Genomic DNA, 20,459 nt, shown 5'->3' with positions numbered 1-20,459 from the left:
CCCACGCAGGGGCTAAAGTTCTCATATACAAAAAATTGGAGTTAAGACTGAGTAAATCAAAACTGGATTCAGACTTGACCATGTTTAGTTGACCAGTGGGGACAAAATTCCAAGCTATTACAACCAAGAAGGAAAAAGACTGTAAAAAGACTAGACATGATGCAAAACAACAAAAGACAGATGATAAAGCTGAACAGAACCCAGTTACTGCTCGCCACGTAATCTGTCAGCCAGCTGCTTGGTTTCCTCAGTAGGTTCCTCCTCCATAATCGGACAGCACCCGTAGACTTTAGAGCCTGTGTATTCTACGTGTCCGCCACCTGTGCTGTCTTCAAGTTGAATGCCATTATCCTTTCAGTTGGTTTTGTTTTCCATAGTTCGCGGATTTCTGCTTGAGGGGAGGTCCTTATCTATTGTCAGAAGTTTGGAGCTTGGCTCCCCTGGTTCGAAATTAAAAGTAGGAACTTGGTTGAAATCCCTGCTGGATGAAGGTTCTGAATTGGACTCAAAGAATTCCTTGAAGCCCACGGTGATGGTGACCATAATTCTCGGCTTGTTTAGGGTGCTTTGGAATTGGAAGTGAGCTTGTTGGGAGGAGCCATTGGTCGTTGCATGCAAGGGAATGCTTCCAGAGAGATGTGTCGCACTGAAGCAAGTTCTTCCTCGCCCGCTTCTCGTGTTTGGATATCTGCCATGGGGGTTGGGATTGGAGAGGGTAGGGGACAGGGAAGTTGAAGGGGAAGAAGAGGTGGAGGGGGGACGATGGTCGGCTCACGGAGCACCACCGCGATTGCCTCCACGCCTGCTGCTCAATCTGTGCCGATATCTCATGGGGCTGATGGAGAGAAGCTCCGCGGGAGGAAGAAGACGGGGTTCCTCTGAATTCACAGGTGTAGCAGAAGAAGGAGATGAGAAATCAGACTGCTGATGGTAGAGAGGGGATTGGGAATGGTGAATACCATTACCCAGGTCTACACAACACAATAATCTGCATCTCCTTCCAGTAGTCGTGCGGAGGCTTGGTTCAGAGACAGAGGGAGGATGGGAACAATTGAGGGGTTGAATGGAGCTGGGTGGAGTCTCCTGATCCATATTTTGGGAGTTGCCCGGAATGTCTTGAAAATCCCAGGTGGTTAATGCTGCCAGCCTGAGAGCCAATATCTGTGTTGTAATCACACAAGCGGCGGCACAGATGGCTATACGGATGGGTTACCTGTTTGCCCATCTGCTTGTGTGCCATAAATGCCTATCTACCACCCGCATCCGGGGTAAATAAAAAATTAATTATATTGTAAGTGTTGTTTATATTGGAATTGGGTTTAAAGAATTGTCATTTTAAATAAATGAGTGGATAAGATTTGATTTCAAGAAAATATTTTTAGTCTACTACATCATCTAATTGATGATAAGAAAATTATTTAAACATGTTTTGAATTTTAAATCAAATACTAATATATTTAATGTTAAAATCATGTATTTCATTGGTGATATGAAAATTATTTAAACAAGTTTTCAATTTTAAATCATATAATAATATATTTAATTTAAAAACCATTTATTTCACCACTTGTTAAGAACTTGGTTAAATTGATTGATTGAGTTTTCAAATCGTCCAACAAACATTGTATTCCTCTGTGCATCATTTCTCACTCACCAATGGAAAACAAGAAGGCATGAGAAGTGTAGATAGAGAATAGGGAAGATGCTTTTGAAGTAGTTTTCAGATAGCCACCTATGGGAAAAGGATTTAAGCGGTGGGTTTCATGGATTAATTCATTCACACACCTGCTAACTAGTGGTTTTTCAAAGCTTCCCCACCTTGCTCTACTCCCTCGACGCCTTCTTTCTCCCAAGGACAACTCAGCCATAACACCAACCCAGTTACTACTAGGAAGGCATCACCGGATTTTCCTGTCTTGGGGAGAATTGAGATACTTATTATTTAATATACATAAAAATATTATTGTCTTTAATTAATATTTATCGTGGAAAATAGAAATAGTGATCTCAATGAGAACACTGTAACAACCATAGTGAAAATTCCATGCAATAAAAGCTAAAAAAGGAAAAATAATAACCACGGTTGATGAGACACTTATGCCAAGTTGAATGTTGGGAAAAACATCCTAGTGGGTGTTCATTGGGGTTATTATGGTTAAAGGAAATTGACAAAGGCAATGACAAAGGATTTGGAAAGGCATGAGGCAATTATTGGCATTTTATTTGTGAAAATAATGGAAATTAGGAGAAAAGGAAGGTGAAAGGTCACAGAGTGCATGTGAGGAGGAAAATGGAGGAAAATAATTGAAAATGAAGAAAATAGAGGCCTCATTGATAACAAGGTTGATGAGGATCAGTGGGCAGGCTTAGTTAGTAAACCTTTTGTCAGTTCAGTGTTGGAGCTCTCTCATTATTCTCTCTTTCTCTCATACTCTTGGAAACTTAGATTTTTTCTTGGAGCACTCTTGGAGGGTGTGGCATACTTGGATTTTGTAGCAAGGAGGCAAAGGTAGAGTAGGAAAGCATAAGAGGACATCAGGATTAGCAACTACAATGGGATTTTCTTGCAGGTACCGAGTTGCATGTATGTTTTCCTCACTAGTTTTGGCATGCATGGCATATGCATATGGATTATTGGTCATGATCTGTCATTAGTATGGAGTATTTCTTGGATTGACAGGGGATTTCCTAGCCTTTCCATTTCCTAGATAGCCATGGAGATTGTGGGTTTATTTCCTTGTTTTTTTTGGTTGGTTCTCATGTTTCCTTAGCTTGGGTCTAGTTATTAGTTCTTGGAAGCCCTGGTTAAAAACGTTCTGGAAGCCCTGTAACAACTTGGATTGAGTTACTGGTCCTGTAAGCCTTGGTTGGACAAACACTCTAGAAGCCCTTGGTGGGTTGAATTACTAGTCCTAGAAGCCCTGGTTGGACAAACGCTCTAGAAGCCCAACGATAGTTGTGGGTTGAGTTACTAGTTCTGGAAGCCTTGGTTGGAACAAACACTCTAGACACCTTGGAAGGCTTGGATAGAGACCAATCTGATGATTCTTTTATGATGTCCGACCATGAGGTGGAATCATTGTTTTATGGGTTGAGGTGGATGACCGTTGGAAACCCTGGATGGTTTTGGATTGATGTGTTCTATGAGATCCCACATTCATGCTTGGAACATGGCACTAGGGTTAATGGCTGAAGAGAGATTTGGCTCAACCATTCTACGGTCAGGTGGAACGTGGTAATCCCATACTTGGTTTGATTTTCCATCATTAATATGAGGTTATTTCTCCTTGTTATCTCATGAGTATTATACTAGTTTATATGTGTGTTGTATGGTTGTTGTATCCCAGGTATTTCTGTTGTTATTATGCTGGTTATGAATATGTATTCTGACAGTGGCTATGTATGGCTTGCATAATGTTTTTACTTGTATATGAATGAACAATATATCTACGGCCTCATGGATGAAACTGCAACTAAAGTGACAAGGAAACAATGCCTCATAGCGAATCTCAGATAAGTATGAGACCCCTATGCTCAGATTTGTCATTTACACTTGTATATTACATATTTGTGACATGATTAATGAAATGCTTGTCATGGATAGTAGGGGTTAATTAAAGGTCTTATTAAATTAATTGAATTAGTAACATCATTTCCTTGTTATCTTACTGTTTTGAAGATGTCATTCTATTCTCGGTAGTGATCTGGGCTTGAAAAAGTGGCTAAAATCTCAAGGATGCTAGCACAACACTGTGCAAAAAATTCCTTGGACACTAGCTTGCAAGCCTATGAGAGTGTCCAAAGGTCTCTGGACGCTGTTATTCCTGTAGCATGAGAGTGTCCAAAGATCAAGTGGTTCAAAATATCAGTGGGACCTAGGGGCTGGTTGAAAAAATGTTTGGAATGATTCCTTAGGGTCCTAATGCTGTTAGTGAAGTTCTGTATGGCATGTTTCCATCGGTTCCACTTCCTTAACGTGACTTAGGAGGTTTAATCATATCATAGTGGCCTCTTGTCACATGTTTACCCTGGTTGGTCGGTTGCTTGGGTAGATGTGGGAGGAGGGTGTTACAAACACACTTTGACAACTAACAACTAATTTATTGATAAAGAATGGCACCCGAACTACTTTGGGCAATGTGGCCGCAACGAGAAATCCACTAAATAAACTAGAAATTGTCCCAAAAGGTACAAAGAGAGGTTGATAGGATTGTTAAATTGGAAAAGTTGTACTTTGATTTGAAATAATGATTTTGTATTAGATTTAGGTTGTTTAGCATGTGTGTTAAGTTGGTAATACACAATTAAAATAATAATTGAAATATTGAGATGATGAAAGTTGACTAATATATAATTTACCACTTATTTTACCAATGAAATATTTAAAACCATTGTGAAGAAATATTTATTTTCTAGAATGGGAAATTTCTACTAAGAGGAAACAATAGGTACATGCGTTCTATGTTATTTTATGAAGGGCCTTTAATAAAAAGAATTGCCTATGCCTGATATAATGGCATTCAAAATGTATGGTGTATTATTATTCTTATTTGTATGCCCTATTATTGATGATTATCTCATTTAGGAAATTATCTATAATTGTGGTAAATCAATACAATGTATTATTACTCTGCATCAAGTTGAACTGGACCCAAAGGATGACAAATTAGAAGAATCCTTCTATTCATGTATATTAGTTGCTTCAATAATAGGTTTTGGATGATATTGTTTGTTGAAAGAGATCTTTGCTTAATGGACCACAACCATTTGTCATAGGTTCTTTCATAGTGCATAACATTCTACATATGCATTTGTGGAGTAATTCAAAAACAATACATTTCCCCATCTCCATGGAGTCCCATAGTTTGTCTATACATATCAAACAGGCTTGGTGCCATATGCACACTTTTTTTAGTAATGAGAAATGAGACCTTCTTGTCACCTATAATATAAGATGTGGCAATTATTCAAAGGATGGTTCCTATATTGCCAATAATGGAAACTTTTATAATTATTTATCATCTAATGGACCCACAATACATGGAGATTTGCATGAACTCTCTAGTATAGTATTCACCTAATGTTTTATACTAGCAACAAAATAATTTTCCACTTCAAAGGTAAGTGGAACATATTTTCAGTCATACGAAAAGACACCCTTATTGTTTACAATTATGCATAGGCAACACTCATGGTCATCATTTGAAAATCATTTACCTAGGTTTTATCTTTTCATCATTATTTAATAGTAAACAAAAAACATAGCCCGTAACCCAAGAACAAAAACATAAATAAATTAAATATTTTTAGTATTAAACAAAAAAAAATTGTAGCCCATAAGCCATTTTTTTAATCCAAATTAAATACTTTTGAAAGAGCCTTACCACAAACCAAAGAGTTTTTTTTATTGAACTGGGATTTGGAAAAAAATTAATTGATTAGAAATATAATTAATATTATAATAATAATTTTTACAAATTAATTAAAATCAAATGTAAAAACAGAGTATCTCATTACAAACATTTCTCCTTCCAATTTTTACGCAATACAATAAAATATTAAGCAATAAAACAAAAATATTCTACCATAAAAACATGTGAGTAAACCCATGTTGTACTATCTGAATCACAAGGTTTCACCAATGTTAGTGTCCTCCTCATTAAACGAACAACACAAGTACCATGATGGCTTGTCCTTCACCTTAGCTTCCCCACTCTAATATCGTAATCCATGACTGACTTGGTCCTCTTGTGGCTTGTCCTTCACATTCGCTTCCCCACTCTAACATCCCTCTATAGATCTTGCGGGTCCAGTACTGCGATGATTATCCATGGACACAGAGCTTCTGTTTTTTCCCCTTTATGATGATGATGTTTGTGCTCATTACTCATGTTTTCTCCATAGGTCCGAGGATGAAGACATTGACAACATATTTTTATTTACCCCTTATTCTTGTTTTTTCCGTATATAAAGACTTAAATTATGATGGGAAGTCACTAATGGAAAATATATTATTTACCTAAGTATCAAATATTTTTAAATATTTTAATTTTGAATGATTGTTTTGCAAAGTTTAAGAATAAAAAATCACTACACTTGTTTCAAAAGCATGCACAAATATATAAACAATGTCTAGAAATAATGACATAAAATACATGAGGGAGTTATCCATATTGAAATATTTATTTTTTCAATGTTAAATATTATAAATTTCATTGGCCAATGTTATAACAATGTTGTTTTATCAAAATTTAATTAAATGATTGATTTTATCAATAATTCCAACGTGTGAGCTTGCTATGTTGTTGGTACATACAACAAAAACCATTGAACTTTCTAAATGTGATACTTATTCATGTGTCTTGTAGCCCTTGACCAAGTCTAAAAAAGATGTTGAGGATCTTGACAGATTGAAAATATTAAAAGAAAAAGATTATTTATATTTTTCAAATTTGAATTTATAGTGTAGTCATGGTGGTTATTTAGAGTTTTATTATCATTTTGATAGCTAGAATATAAAATAAAATACAAATGGGTGGAAGCATGAGTTTGTACTCCATAACGTGCACCAATTATAAATGGTAAACCTACCTATTTCAAATTTGTCAGGGTTAGGAAAAGATAAATCCTCCTCCCTTCTGTCTATACGAAAATTCGAATAGAAAATTAGAACATGAAAGACTCAATGACAATCTGTTGAGTATCAAATTAGTCAGGGGTAAGAAAGAATTAACCATGCTCAATGTACTAATGCTACAATTCTAATAGGAGGTGCCTTGGTTATTATTTCTAGAGTCAAATCGGTTCTGGATGGTTTCTTATGTGCTTGACATGATTTGGTTAATAAATTCAACAACCAAATTATGGGCTAGAACATAAGTCCTTATCTAACTCCAATACATATCAAGAACAATATAGTTTCCATCTCGAGAACAATGACACTGTTATAAATACTTGGGCATGCATTCTCAATAAAAATAAAACCTATTGGATATATAGAGAGTCGAGTGACTAAATCTTGCAAGACAATTTATCCCCATAAAATTTGTCCTCTTTGCTCTTCCCATCCATCAATGGGTTGATTTGTTTGTCTGATGGAAGCTATGCACCACATTAGGATCTCAGGAAAATCCCATGACAGGAAAGAAAAACTGAACAAAAACTATCATTCTAGAAGTGAGGATCTGGATCCACAAACAGAAACCAAGACAAACTTTAAATTAATTTAATTCATTCAAATGTAATGAATAATAGTGCCATTTTTATTTTTAATAAAGATAATTTTTAACATTAAAAGCAGAGTTAACAGATAGAAGCAACGATGAACTTTGGTTTAATTTTATAAAAAAGACAAAGAATAATAACATAGTTATTTTTAATAGAATAATTTTAACATTAAAATAAGTTTAAGATTGTGGAAGCCATTTAGCACTCAACGATGATGATGATGATGATGATGATAATAATAATAATAATAATAATTATTATTATTATTATTATTATTATTATTATTATTATTATTAGTAGTAGTAGTAGTAGTAGTAGTAGTGGTAGAAGTGAGTTTTAATTAATACGTTATATAGTAAGAAAGGTTTCTTTAAGATAGGTCAGCTATAAAAGGAAATTGATGATAACAAAAATATTTGCTACTTTCTTGTTTTGAACAAGGCCGAAATAAACTTCATTAGATAAAGCCACTAATTTCTGTAGCAATAACTGCTCATCAAAAATACATTGATACCCTAGAATTATCGAGAGTAATTTGGAAGGTTTAACATGGTAATCTAACAACATGTTGAACTCTTTATAGATAGGAGGCAGATATAACAAGTGTCTGTTATGTATTAAATTTTATAATGCATTTCTTCTATAAATGTGTTTTTACAATTTTTTTTAATCTAGCCTAGGGTACAATCCATCTTCAGAATTGTTGGAACGCACATTAGTTCCGAAATGGCTTGGGTTCCAGAGTATGAAAGTACATGACAAATTTGTTGTTCTGTTATAAGAAATTTGATGTGCTGCTACAATATCTAGATGACGAGACAACCTTGTTTCTTTCGATCATCATCGTTCTCTTTCAAAATATAGGAAGTTTAATCCACTAAAAAATTCAATGAGCATGTATTAATTAACTAATGGTTAAATAAGAGGAGTGATACGCCTGTACCTCTACATTCATGGGGCAATAAGATGTGAAAACAAGCTAACCGAAATTTCAGTATTTGGGATCTTCTTTGCACAAAAGCTAAATAATTGAATGTTTTTCGATCTACACCAACACTCAAACCACCTCTTGTAATGTGTTGGGGTTAATGCTAAACAAAACTATAACACTAAAAATATCCTATTCCATAATATTTAATTAAAAGGGAGAAAATCCTCAAGTATTATTCAAGAATGTTCTGAGATATTTCCTTATAATATATCTACAACTACCAATTTCCGCTATGTTGACCATATAACATAACACACTGATTTCCATGCTCCAAAACGACACATGACTACATATCCCTGTGGTAAGTGTTTGAAGGGAAAAGAATGGATGCCATCTTCAACCATAGAATCCAATAATTGTTGTAACACAAATAACTAAAAACATAAGGTAATAAAGGAAATTCATGGGAAAACAATGGTGTGTGTGCATGGAATTGGAGTTCAAACGCATTCTTCCTGGTCTCCCGACATATCAAGTCGAAGTCCCGTTATACAAATGCACTCGCAATCGTAGATAGTAGCATCATACATATGACCTTCACTTCAGAATGATGTCGCAACACCTATAATAAATCATTCACTGAATATTTCTTTCAAATAATCAATCACATCCTTAATTAAAAAACCTAGAAACAAACTCCAAATACTTGTTGACAGAGAGAAAGTATTGATAAATTCCACTAAAGATGAATCAATATATCTTCACCTGCTTCATGGACGAATCCATACTGAAAGACTTAATACAAGGCAAATCTATGAGGTGAATTGATTCAAAAGAAAAGCCTATTGGCCTAATTATATGTATTTGGTTGAAAAATGAAATACATTAAGCCAATTTTCAAACCCACAGGTGTCACCTCTGTTAACCAAGGTCATAATAAAGAAAATATTAGTTTATTAAAATCTTGTACTCATTTTTTTCCTTTGTGTAAATACTCAACATAAAGCACATTTAATGTAGCAAACTTGTATTTCAATATGTGGAAGATTGTTTGCTCAAACGTTAAATATTTCATTGAAAAGCACGTTGTTGAATCGAGAATGCTAATTCTATACATAGTGATGATGCCTTGCATTTGGATCTGAAACCTTGGTGGTAGCGGAGGGCATACGTCACTACCTTAGAAACCCCAAACCCTAATGTAAAGATTAGAAATTGGGCAAAATTCTTTGTACAACAATCAAAATAATATAACAACCTAAATGCTATATTTCACTTGGCAATGACATAAGAATCAGAATAAGAAACCCACCTTGACAAATAAACCCATAAATCACTTTTATATATTATATAAATGTATTCTCATTAATACAATAACAATCTAGTTTTTAAGATTTATTCTTTCATAATTTTTTACTATAAAATAAAAAAAACGTTTTACTATAAAATACAAAAATTATAGTTATTAAACTTTTGTTATATAAAAAATAAAAAATGAATAAATAAATAAATCTAAAAAAACCATAGGAATTTTTTTTTCCTCAACTAAAGAAAAATAAATTACAATACAACTTTACTTCAGAAAATAAGATAAATAAAATAAATAAACCAATGAATTTTTTATTTTTTTGAGAGTAACACATCAATAGTCAACACACAGTTATTATCTCCCTTACAAATCACTATTCGTCAACACATAATTACTAGATCCTTCTATAAATCACTATTCCTCAAAACACTCTTGATTGACATAATCACCTCGAGTTGTCTTTAATAAGACTTTTTGGAAGCTTTTGCAGTGGGTTTTTCTGGTCTAATTTCTCTAAAATCCGGTAGCAATTTATTGAAATGATGGGTAACCCTTCACAATAGAAGTTCCCTAGGGGGTTTGAGGGTGTTGAATCCATATATCTAGTCAAAAAACCATTTTAAATAAAACAAATCAAGGTTTCATTTCAAATTTTTTTTCCAGATTCCGGCACCAGAATGTCCAAAAAGTCGCACCAAAGTCAACTCCTAATCACCCTTCAAAGTGGGACCTGCACGAGCTTCACAGATTGAAGCGGAAGTACTCTCCAAAAAGGTAAGGACACTGGGCAGGTTTTGCCAAGTCAACTCAATTATGTCTACGTGGCATACATTTTGAGGGTTGAGAAGAAGATAAAGAAGGTGAAATCAATGCATAGGGGTATGTATAGAAGAAGTTTCAAAAATAACAACAGAGAGTAACCAATAGAACACGACTTCAATACTCCACTTCGCAATTCGATGGCTTTTTGTCTTTTTCTTCATCTTTGCTTGTGTGTGATTGCTTCAACTCCAAGTTACCCACGCGAATTTTACTATTGAAATCAATTTAATCTTCGTCTCCTATGTCCCAATTAAACTATCGCTAGCTTGCATTCCTTGATTTTCTGGATTTACTTTAGTCGTAGTCCGTGATTGCATGAAGAAGCTCATAGTTATAATCAGTGTGGATTGTTAAATTCTCAGTCCACTGGTTTACTTATTTAGATTTTCTATGTATAAAGATAGGAAGCTAAGTATTGAAAGTACAGTAGAGTTTACAACATGATCAAAAACGATATATCATATCCCACCTCTAGGATGTTCAAGAAATAAGAAGGAGAGCACCCATTGAGCTACTTGTGCAAGATTTGCAGCAAGAAATTCGTCTTAGGAAGAGCTCTTGGAGGTCACATGGGAGCCCACGCCCACACCCCCGCCTTCATCACTGTAGACATGCTCACTGAAATTGAATGTTGGAAGAGGCCTAGAGCTTCGGATTGAATATCAAGCGAGAAGCAAAATAATGAAGAGGGATTGGGTAGTAATGGGAGTAATCTAATGTAAGCTCTATGAAGGAATCCCAAGATCAATGGGTGGTTTCCAGATTACATACAACAACAAGACATTGTGGTGCACAGATGTCAGGTGGTCATAAATGTGCACACATGTGGTGTACAGATGGCAGGCATAAATGTGCACACGTGTCACTTGCAGATGTTAGGCATAAATGTGCACACGTGTCACTTGCAGATGTTAGGCATAAATGTGCACACATGTCACTTGTAGATGAAAAAGGTAGGCAAATATTTGAGGTAAACTGATTCAAAAGAAAGGCCTATCGACCTAAATATTATACATGTGTGACTTGATTAGCTGTTTAGAAAATAGATAAGCAAGCATGTCAAAAAACATGTCGACAAAATAAAATAATATACTTTTGCAATTTGATTAGCTGTTTAAAAAAGAGATAAGTAACCACGTCAAGCATGGGATAGGTTGCAGTTTAAATTTATTTGGTTGAGAATTTTCTATAGTTTTTTCTATTTGCATGGATTTGTTGTACTCAATTTGTAGATTGTTTTAAAATGTACTTTTTTGGGATTTTGCTTTATGAGTGTTATGTTAGTCCAACAAAGATGGATATGTTTATTTTTTTGTATCAATGCTTTTTAGTTGAATGATGGTCAGATAATTTTATTTGGGAAAATTGAATTTAAATCGGATTGTGTCATTATACATTCAAATAAGTTGAAACCTACTTGGCATATAAACCACATTTATTAATGTGAATGTGCTAGTATATATTTTAATTAATTGATGATAATGTGAATTAGATATATATATAAAAAATTGTTACGATGCTTCACAAATATAGAAATTAATAGTGTATGAATTATTGGAAACGAAGATTGAGAAATAGGTTTAAGATAACGATAATACATTTAAAATAGATGAATATAGAAAAAAAAGTAATGTATATTTTAATTATTGATGATGAATATGATTAGGTATATAAAGAAAAAATAAATGTTATAATGCTTCACAAATATAAAAGCTAGTACAACCACATTAAAAATATTAATGTGGTTAATATAGCAAAAGGCTATGTAAATATCACTAAAAAAAACTATTGCAACATGAAGAATGTCTTATCAATGTACACATTTACTTGATTAACCATGTATGAAAAGGTAATGGGTCAACTTTAAAATGGAATTACACATCTTATCGTAAAATGGATCATTTTGCTAAATAAAATTTGTTTATATATTAATTTTCCCATCTAATTAGAATATAAGCTTTTTAGAATTGGAATAATCTCAAATCCCTAGGAAGTTGGTGGGCGAGGAGCCATGTGACACAAATCTAATTTAATTTGAGAAAAAAAGGGAATTACACATCTTATTGTAAAATGGAGCATTTTGCTAAATAAAATTTTCTTATATATTAATTTCCTCATCTAATTAGAATATGAACTTATTAGAATTGAAAAATCTCAAATCCCCAGGAAATTGGTGGGTAGGGAGCCACGTGGTACGAGTATAATTTTTTAAATTTATTAAAAGTCAATGCAATCTAACGAAATTTGTAACACACTACAACCGTTGATAAGCATTAAGACTAATCATACACACATATTCTCTTGAAAATCAATCCCTCAATTAAGAAAAGAAAAAAAAAAATCAACAGATCCTCATCCACCTTAAGTTGAAATAAGAAGCCTTTGACAATTAATGTTGTATGAATTATTGGAAAGCAAGATTGAAAAATAAGTTTAAGATAACTATAATACATTTAAAATAACTTATTAGGATGAATATTAAAAAAAATCTCTCTCTCTCTCTCTCTCTCTCTCTCTATATATATATATATATATATAAAAGAAAGATGATCTGTAATTTCATCCATATTCATAGTTTACTTTATATGTTTCCATTATAAACTAAAAATTAATATTCTAAATAAAAATTAATGAATTTATATATTTGGTTTTTCTAATGAAAGGAAATATAAAATACCAATAATCTCCATTTATTGTTAATATTACAATCTAGTATGTAAGAAATGTTATAATAATATTTCACTCTACTCTCAACTATAAACAAAATATCTTGTTGTTCATGTTAAGTAATTTTGTATCAACTTTAGAGGGAGATAAAATAATTTAATAAAAAAAATTATATTTTATTTTTTATTGTGAGGAAGATGTATCATTCTTATACTTTTAAAAAATATTTTATATAAGATTTAATTAAACTATTTGAATATCCATACTAACTAATTGAAAAAAAAAAAAAATCAATTATTGGGTTGAAAGCCACATTCTACATCCTAGTGTCCTAGTGGGAGATGTGTGATTTCCATGTTCAACATTGAGTAGAAATGCGTCATTTTAAAATAAAAATGATATGTTCTCTAAATAAGAAAAAATCTAGCAATGAATATACATATTTTTTTAGTTTTAATTAAAAACATTGCAAAACATCAATAAGCTCACTCTTATTGGTATGACAACCCATGAAGAAGATGTGGTAAAAATATTTCACTGTCAATTTGAGCAATAAATTACATCTCAATTTCCATGTGAAGGAACCCAATTTTATATCAAATTTAGAGAAAGGTAATATATAAATATTTTTAAGTGAGTGGAAAATGTATAATACTTATACATTTTAAAGATATTTCAGTACAAGAAAAATAAATATTTAAATATCCATGTTTATTTTTTTAAATATCATATATATAGACACACACATACACTGTGTTAAGGTTTTCTAGTATCATACATTGTAGAAAAGATAGAGGAAATTCTTGAGCATTGCCCCAGTGGATGATTTCGTAAATTTAATTAAATGAACTTATATATATATATATATATATATATATATATATATATATATATATATAATCATATTCTTCTACTCACACTTAACATGATTTGTTTGTTTTATATATAAGTGTGAGTAGAAGAATATGATTATATATATATATATATATATATATATATATATATATATATATATATATATATATATAATTTATTCGTTTACTAATTGCCATACAAAGAGATTCACTCTTGAAAATATATGCAATTATACCAACATTTGTAGCACATGACTCATCTATGCCTGGCTATTTTTAGCACTTCCATTTTTCCATCCATTGTTGCTAAGATCAACGCTGGTTGAACTGCTATTTATAGCAGTGCTATTTTTAGCAATTCTATTTTTAACATTTCTTATTGCTATTTTCAACATGTATGACACCATTTCTTAACACAACCTTCGAATGTGAGGGTGAGTAATCTAGAGATGACATATTCGGAACCTAATTTGATACAAAAACAATAATGAACAAATTGAAAGAGATATTCAAGAAAAGTTGTTTCACCCTCACAATTGAACTTAAGTTCGGATAGGTCATGAATGAGTTTCGCAGAGATGGTACAATTAAGCTCTTCGGAAAAACATCCCAAGGTTATGATTTCGGGAAGAGCCATTTTAAAATTAGAGATTCAAACCAGACTCAATGGGTGCAGTCTGTCGTCTAGCCCTCCTTTTAGCGCCAAAAATGTTGAAGGTGTTGGACTCCCAACATTCAAGGGATCTCCCCGGTATGAAGTCCCAACTAGAACTCAGATCATTTGGTGTAGGAATCCCATCTGGTATAAAGGCCCGGTTGCCATATACTTAGATATATGCCTTGGCTATAGTTGTTAGCACATGAGAGAATTGCACTGGTATCTTCAAAAAACTAGGCAAGTGTGCTTGGTGAGTGCATAATGTAACTTGTGTCTCAGTTATCTTACTGCAAAGGGGAGAGTAAAACGAACCTCTAAGTGAGAGGTAATAGTACCACCCAGAAAGGACACATGCAAACTAGAAAGGTTTGTCTGACATCCAGCGGAATAGTCCACAACAGATGCGGTAGTTGTTAAAATCGAAGTGCGGGGGACAACACGTACACTACTCAATGGAGTAGTCCACACAGATGGGACGATTGTTAAAACCAAAGTGAAGGGGACAACATGTACACCACTCAGTGGAGTAGTCCACGTGGATGTGACGGTCGTTATATCTAGAAAAAAAATATGGTATGTCGAGTATCCCGCAGACTAGTCCATAAGGATGTGACAACAGTGATAACCAATATAAAAGGATTCTATGTCTACTATCCCACAGAGTAGTTCACAAGGATGTGACAATGATGATAACCAGTACAACACATTCCTAACAATGTAAGTACTAAAACAACCGAGGTAGTTCAACTATATTAGTACAGGTGAAACAAACATGCATTAAAAAAACCAAAAGAACAGTCTTACAAGCATCTACAAAACATGCATGAAAACGTGTTGGTCTTAAGAAGCTTTTGTATTAAGAAAAATTCCCAAGATACATATGTACACCATACATCACTAGTCCCAGTAGTGGGACGTTGGAGCCACTACTCGCTCCTCAAAGAACTGATTGTCTACTCTCAAGGCTATGTGGGAGGAGTCAAGGTGAAAATTCCTTGCTCATACAATGGGAGGGGTATATATAGCCAAGGATGATGCTTGACCCTTGTCACTCTTAGACTACCCTCATGATTTTTCAACTCCCTATGACTTTTCAACTGACATGATTCTTCATCTTCATGTTTGTGTCCATTGGACGTCCACTTTACATTACATTCGGTTACAACAAATATGGCCCATAGTAGTGATGTGGCCTCGAAAACTCATGACACAACTTGACATGACACTACTGACATGTACTAGCTGGTTGTGGTGTCCATTTCAAGCTGATGTTGTAATAAGTGATGGATGTACTCTCGGGTGAGCTTTGTCTTCTCCTCCACGTGGCTTGATGTTGTGGGGTCCTCAATGGTCTTGGTCTTGCAAGATGGTTGTGTGAATGTGTTCCTTTCGCCTTCTCTTGGACGTGCTTCTCTCATCCATCCAGCTGCAAATAAGTCTTCTAGCATGTGTGCTACCTCTTCATCTCTTTCGTCATCTCACCATGATCCATCGGTGTCCCTGTTCCTGCAATTCACTCATGATGGGACAACATCAAATCCAAAGCCTCCTAGTCTATGATGCATGCATTTTATTTTGTGTTCTGGGCCTAGGACAGATGATAGGCTGGGAAGAGGGCCCAACAACTACGAAATTCACAATTCTATGTGATAGGGAGGTGGACTAGCCATTGAGACTATGTAGAGTGCAGTTTATACTTGGCTGATGAACTCTGGGGCACAGTCTTCACTATCGGGAAAAATTTCATAGTGGTCACTTGGAGGCAGGATTGCGCTATTGAGGTAACCAGTGACAAATGCAAGGTGGGAACTTGAGGGACACCTCTGTGTAGTTTCTAGAGGGAAGATAAGGCAGGACAGTAGAGAGACCAGAGGACAATTTTTTTTTAGAGCAATGAGTCCCGGCTAAGGGAGGTCACTGGGAGGAAACTTTGCACAGTTTCTGAGAGAAGTGAAGGTTCAGGTCTCTATGAAATGTGGGGTTCTAGAAAATAGGAAGAAGGCTTGATGACTGATCTTGCAAAGTGTGCAGTTCAGATAGACAATGAGGTAGTTTCTGCATAGTTATGGCAAGGAAGACAAGTTTCTCACTTCTGGGATTGTGCAGTGCAACTAGCTCGGGGTCATCCTAAAGAATTGTGCAGTTCCAGGCAGTAGAGTAGCACCACTTAGGACTGAGACCACTCAGTGCAACTTAGTCGGGGTCCAGTGAAGTGAATTTGTTAAGTCAGAGAGAGTTTCAGGAAAATGGCTAAGTGTGAGAAGCAAGTGTACTTTTGAGGACTGGACATTGTGATCACACACTTAACATACTTCGATAATATGGAAACATTGACCACCGAGACAACATAGCATATCATGATCCTCTATGGAATTGTCTAGAGCTAAGAGCGACAAACGCGACACTTGGGATAGACCTTTGGACGACTGCAACGACACTTGCACGACAATGCTTACAACTTTGTGTGTGAGTGTGACAGATGTTCACATAGCTAGGAAAACCCAAACACAATGTCAAACCTTTAAAATCACCAGAATAAGATCACGAGCATGAAAAACAAATCAATATGCCAAATGATGACAGTTGGTTAAGCAAGCGAAAGGGAGTAATACACGTAGAGGAAACACATGGAATGACTTTTTGTGCTTGCAACTATGCACGCCTTTGAAGACAGAATTATATGACAATGATAAGAAATCCTTCAAGCTACACTAAGAGGTGTATTTCAAAAGATGTACTTTTTTTCATACCTACCCTCCAAGGGTTGTGCATAAGATGGAGTCTTCATGTGGTCCCGATGTTCTATCATAGCTTGGGTTCCTTGGTCTTCTTAGCTTCTTCCTCAGTTCCTTGAGAGTCCTCTAGCATGTCATTCTTCTTATGATCATTGAGAGACACATTTGCGCAATTTCAATGGGAAATAACTGTTGGGATGAGGCCTTGGGAGGACACATCTCTGCAATTTCAGGATCCAAGGCATACTATGGAGTTGAGGGACAAAATTGCGAAGTTTTAGGATGGAAGACATTGTTGTGGGATGAGGCCCTGGGAAGACACATCTGCACAATTTTAGGATGCAAGGCAGACTGAGCAGCTGAAGGACACATCTGCGTAGTTTCAGGATGCAAGACAGACTAGGCAGCAGAGGGACAAAACTACATAGTTTCTGGAGACAGTGGATTTCAGCTGAGGGAAGGATACTGGAGGAAACCACTGCGCAGTTTTGAATGCTAAGGGAAGATGGGAAGATTTCCATTTGAAGCAAAAACAAACTTCCCTTTGCATAACAAGCGATAATCCCCATCCCCAAAGATGAAACATACTGTAGAAATATAAAAGTGTGAATTCCCCTTAAGATGAAAAAGGGGAGCTTGAGATGATCGCTTACCAATAAGTGACTAAGAAATTATTGATAACAGGTTCCACAGTAGGCTTTGAAATTTGAGTACAAGCTAAAATTTTGGAGGGTGTTGTAGGCGCTACAACAGACCCATGAAGAAAAGGCAAACATACAAAATTTCAAAAGTTTTAGCTCGGCCCATTGAAGATCATTGAGAAAATAGGCCCATCAACCTTTATCCTTCAAGATTTACAGATAAAGAGGGACGTTCCTCCCATTAATGGGCTAGTTTATTTTTCTTAAAAATACTTATCCTGCTGTAAATATGTAAATAATCATATGTACATATAAGTTTTCTTTACCTTAGTGGTAATGGGTAATACTCTTTTGACTTCATATTAGGGTCTATCATCATTAACATGAAGTTTGATTAATTAAAGAAGAAGTTATTCGAAAGAAATTGTGAAATTGAAGTTTAGTATTTCATCTATTACAATCTTTGAAATTTTTATATCCATTAATTTGTAAATATTTCATGACTTGAAACTTTAAAAGATCTTGTTGTCCTTTGATTAGTCATGGACAATTTTCTTTAAAAAAATAAAGACTATTTTGAAGTTTTAGCATCTTTTGACTTTAATTGTCATCCACAACTCTTAAGGAGTAATTTTACCTCCCGATCCACTAATTTTACATTTTTAGAGTGTAATTCAAAAATATTTAAAAAACTTGAAAGATAAGAAGCTTCATCATGAGCCGACTTACCATAATCATGGGCAACTAATGATGTTGACATTATCATGACTGGCCACCAAACCAGGATAATGACTTATGGTTGCATAACTATAAAACAAGAGGTCTCATCACAAGTTGACTTGTTCAATGTCATTATAACCTGTGAATGACATTGTCGTTATCTGACCATAGAACCAGTACAATGGCTTTCAAGCAGCTAAAAGAAAAAGTTATGGAAAAAAAATACATCTAAAAATTACTATAAGTGCATGGGATATTGGTATAATTTGGTTAAATGGTAACGTTGTCGAGGCTATGGACACCTGCTAGCAGCATTGGCTCTACCAGTGACAAATAAGTCTATCTTAACATTTAGATTCTATAGTTCTCTATTTTATATTTACAACTGATTAAATGACTAACAAAGATAATAAATATTTTCATCAATCATAAGTTTTGAAAATTTACAAAATAATGAGTTCTTTTTATTGAGAGTAATATTCATCAATCTAAATTTAAAATATTTATGTCTTTCTAAGTATTTTTCCTTAGTTGTTAAAATTTCATTTACTTTCACAGAGATAATTGTTTCACCCAGTATGTCGCCAATTTTTGTAGTATTCAACAACCACCCATTTATTTTTATTTTAATTATATAATAAATAATGGAAACCCTTCTTTCATGTTAATAAAAATCTTTAGTTTTCAATAAAGATAGGATATTTTTTTAAAGTTTGTTTTAAAATATCTTAGGTTTGAAAGTTTCCCTCATCCGAAATCAAGTATCGGATGCGCAACCCTTATAATATTACAATAAATCAAAATCTCGATAGGCCCTCTTATTACAAAATTGATGCATTATCAAAAGATCTTTATCAGACTCATATAATATCGTAACTTTCCTTTTGAGAAAGTTATGATAAATCCATTCCCCGAGAAAGCTTCCCCGACCATTACTTTATTCATTAAAAATGTTTTGCTAAAAGCTTAATACAAGTCATGCACCCCTTTTTAAATGAATATTATAAGATTTGTCGCCCCACAACTGCCACTTGGCATATTGGACCTTCACAATATCGTAACTTTCTATGTGTGCCACTTACGAAACCTCTGATATCTACTATCTTCAATATCTCCTAGCTTTGAAACATGCCTTCTCTGATATCCTTCTCCTCCGATATCATGTAACCTTTGATATTCCTGTCTACAGCTATATCGTGACTTTCATATTAGGAGATTTCACTTTAAACTTCCGATATATGCCTTCACCAATATAAAAACCCTGACATCACTTCATTAGGGGATTTTTTAGGTATAAAATGGGCCTCCTGAGGAAATTATAAAATAATAGTGGAAATAAGAAAATAAGATTAGATTACATCATCAAATTTTAGAGGGAAAAATGAAAAACTATTTTTTCAACTCGTATTTTCAACTTATCTCCTTATGGGTTTACTCAAATTTCGAGTAGCAACACTCGTTGGATGCAGAATTTGATTCCTCATCAAAGGATTGCCAATATTTCATACTTTCGATGTACCCTACTACATGAAAAATGAGAAATATATGAAAAACATGATTGCAATCACGTTTTTTCATGTATTTCTCATTTTTCGTGTAGCAGGGTCCATCAAAAGTATGCAACATGAGTACTCCTTGGATGAGGAATTAAATTTTGCATCCAATGAGTACTCCCACTCAAAATTTGAGTAAACCCTTAGGGAGATAAGTTTAAAATACGAGATGAAAAAGTAGTTTTATTATTTTATTATTTTTTTATATTTTTATTTTTTTACTCCAAAAAAGGTGAATCATCCCCCATGGTTGACATCATCATCTTGAATCGTATTAGTTCTTATAAAGTTTATCTTGGTTGTTCATTTTTCTTAAGAGGCCCATTTTAGACCTCAAAATTC

The sequence above is a fragment of the Pinus tabuliformis genome, chromosome 8 (genome assembly GCF_031772625.1).
Source record: "Pinus tabuliformis cultivar Carrire ecotype Pingquan chromosome 8, CPIR1, whole genome shotgun sequence".
Taxonomy (NCBI): Eukaryota; Viridiplantae; Streptophyta; class Pinopsida; order Pinales; family Pinaceae; genus Pinus; species Pinus tabuliformis.
This window is presented reverse-complemented; position numbering follows the sequence as displayed.